General features: G+C 36.6%; 1 pseudogene; it reads right to left on the bottom strand.

The window, feature by feature from the left end:
* Positions 1-2,349: 2,349 nt before the first annotated feature.
* Positions 2,350-3,303, bottom strand: LOC136176324 (olfactory receptor 13C7-like; annotated as a pseudogene).
* Positions 3,304-3,603: the final 300 nt, after the last annotated feature.

Here is a 3,603-nt window from a genome sequence, read left to right as displayed (position 1 = left end):
ACTGTTCCTTCTTGACCTGCATAAAGGTTCTCAAGAGACAGGTAAGGTAGTCTGGTATTCCCACCTCTTTTAAGAATTTTTTGCAATTTTCTGTTATCCACAAGGTCAAAGGCTTTAGCGTAGTCAATGAAGCAGAAGTAGATTTTTTTTTCTGGAATTTCCTTGCTTTTTCTATGATCAGATAGATGTTGGCAATTTGATCTCTGGTTCCTCTGATTTTTCTAAATCAAGCTTTTACATCTAGAAGATCTTGGTTCATGTACTGTTGAACCCTAGCTTGAAGGATTTTGAGCATTATCTTTCTATTTAATATTATCTTGTTGACATATGAAATGAGTGCAATTGTGTGGTAGTTTGAACATTTTGTGGTAGTTTGAACATTTGTGTAATCCATATTAATTTCTATATGAATGCATAGCCATAACTATATCTCTATTTTTCTGTCTGCATATTGCTCCATGTATATACTGAAAGCAGTGAGTTCAAACTATCTTCTTAACAAGTATCTTATGGTTTATTCTAGTTTTTCCTCATTCTGTGAATGGAACTCTTCTGTCAGTGGTAAGCAAGCTCTCACTATACCTCGTCTGTTTACTTATCTCTTGTGTCATCTCCTGTGTATAGTTGAGCTCCCACTCCTTTTGATTCGCTTTACCTTCTATCTCTCCACAGTTCCCACACTAACATCCTTTTCTCCTTATAATGTGATAATGATCACAAGTGGAATTTTAATTTTAATATTTGTCCTCACAGTCATTAGATTTTAATATACAGAAGTGCAAACAAAATGTATGTGGTAAGTTTTCTGAAAATACATTTTAAAAAAGTTATAGGTCTTAAAAAAGAGATTAATTGTAGAAACATTGTCTTTAATTACTCCCACCTCTCAGAATACATGTACCTGAAAATTCTTATGTTACATGGATGACGGATGCATCCTTCTTTCCTTATTTTTAATTTTTGCTTCTTTTTTATTGAAATATAGTTGATTTACAATATTGTATTTGTTTCATTTATACAGCATGGTGATTCACTATTTTTATAGATTGCACTCCATTTAAAGTATTAATAGACAATAATGGATATATTTCCTCTTGTAGAAAGGAAATCTTGTTGCTTATTTATACATAATGGTTTGTGTCTCTTCATTCCATACCCTTGGCTCATTCCTCCCCATTTCCCTCTCCTCACTGATGACCGCTAGCTTGTTCTCTCTATCTGTGAGTCTGTTACTGTTTGTTAACATAAATTGATTTTTTCTATTTTTTAGATTTCACATAAAAGTAATAGCAGAGTATTTGTCATTCTCTGACTCATTTCACTAAGTATAATATATTCTAAATATATCTATGTTGCTTTAGATGGCAGAATTTCATTCTTTCTTTGTGGCTGAGTAATATTCTATTGGGGCTTCCCTGATGGTTCCATGATAAAGTATCCCCCTGCCAATGCAGGACACACAGATTCGATCTCTGGGTCAGGACGAGCCCCAAGAAAAGAAAACGATAACCCACTCTGGTATTCTTGCCTGAGAAATCTCTTAGACAGAGACGCCAGCAGGGGGTAGTCTATGGGCTCCCAAAAGTTTTGAACTTAGCAAGTAAACAACAACAATATTCACACACACATATATACATGCACACATTACATCTTCTTTATCCATTCATTGGTTGATGGACACTTAGCTTGCTTCTGTACAATTGCTTGGCAGTTGTAAACTGCTTTCATTGTGGGTAAATTTGGAAAGATTTTTCAGAAGATAAAACATTTAAAATTTCTTTAATTAGATGCCTGTGTTGTCACCATAGGAGAGATATGATAATGGAGATGAAGTGACATATACTATTGTCCTTCAGTGTGAAAGAACATGATATTTTTGGATAGCTACATAGTGCATGCAGCATAGTTTAGCAGACTGGGTAGAAGAAACACAGCAAGGGAAACAAGAAGGAGCATATGTATATATTAGAAAAATGAGGTTGGGGCTGATCAAGTCCCTGAGTAAAACAAAAATGAGTAATAAACAGAAAAAGCATGAACTCAAGCAGTTCCCTCAAAAGGGGGAATGAAAAAATACATATTTTAATTGTTAAGTAGACCTGTACCCTGGATATTTCTGGAAAAGTTTAATTTCAATTTTTTTCTTGTTTCTAAAAGTTTGCTCTCACTTCATGGACTAGTTGTCCCTACATTTTTATGCTGTTTTCATAAATGATGAAGTTAGATTATTACCCTGAAATTTCTTCCCAACTCTTAAATTCTGTGATTTTACATATAGCCTTTATTTCCTTTGTTCTGCTTCTCCTGAAAACCTTGCATCCAATATATGAGCTTATTTTGTGCATAAACTCAAAAATGCAAATTTCTCATTCTTTCCTCCAGAACCAGTCTAGCTGTATAATTTCTCATAGCACCATGCACTTCTTTATTCCTCAGGCTATAGATGATAGGATTGAGCATCGGTGTGACTACTCCATAGAACAGGGCAGTCAATTTGTCAAAAGCAGCATCTTTGGACTTTGGCTTCATATACATAAAGAGGATTGTCCCATAAAACACAATCACCACCATTATGTGGGCTGAGCAAGTGGAAAAAACCTTTTTTCTTCCTTCAGCTGAATTGATTCTTAGGACAGTAGAACGGATGAAAATGTAGGAGATACAAATCAACAGTAATGGAACGAACAAAAATATTACGTTGACCAACATGATAGTAATCTCATTCAAGTATATGTCTGTGCAAGCTAGCTTGACAAAGGCCAATATTTCACAAACAAAATGATTGATGACATTTTTTCCACAGAAGGGCAACTGTACTGCAAGAATTGTCTCTGTCAATGTGTTGAGAAAGCCCAATCCCCAGGAGAGAGCTGCCATCTGAATACAAAGTGCCTTGTTCATGATGATAGGGTATCTCAGAGGGTTGCAGATGGCTATGTAACAGTCATATGCCATCACTGCTAGAAGTACACACTCTGTCAACCCCATAGTGTAAGAGACGGACATCTGGACAACACATCTAGTGAAGGAGATAGTTTTTTTCTCTGATAGAAAGTGTATCAGCATTGAGGGGATAAAGGAGGATGTGTACCAAATGTCAAGGAAGGAAAGATTACAGAGGAAGAAGTACATAGGGGTGTGAAGGTGGGAATCCAAGAGAGTGAGGATGATCAAAGTGCTGTTCCACAGGAGAAACACCAGGTACATCAACAAACACATCACAAAAAGGAGTTTTTCTGCTCTTGGATACTCAGAAAGTCCCTGTAGAATGAAGTCGATGTCTGTCTAATTGGTCCTTTCCATTTCACATTTTCTTTTTTTTTTTTTAATTTTATTTTATTAGTTGGAGGCCAATTACTTCACAACATTTCAGTGGGTTTTGTCATACATTGACACGAATCAGCCATTGAGTTACACGTATTCCCCATCCCGATCCCCCTCCCACCTCCCTCTCTACCCGACTCCTCTGGGTCCTCCCAGTGCACCAGGCCCGAGCATTCGTCTCATGCATCCCACCTGGGCTAGTGATCTGATTCACCATAGATAATATACATGCTGTTCTTTTGAAACATCCCACCCTCACCTTCTCCCACGGAGTTCAAA

Source organism: Muntiacus reevesi, chromosome 10, assembly GCF_963930625.1.
Source record: "Muntiacus reevesi chromosome 10, mMunRee1.1, whole genome shotgun sequence".
In the NCBI taxonomy this organism is placed as follows: Eukaryota; Metazoa; Chordata; class Mammalia; order Artiodactyla; family Cervidae; genus Muntiacus; species Muntiacus reevesi.
Note: the sequence above shows the minus strand (reverse complement) of the source record. Positions and strands in the feature narration are given on the sequence as shown.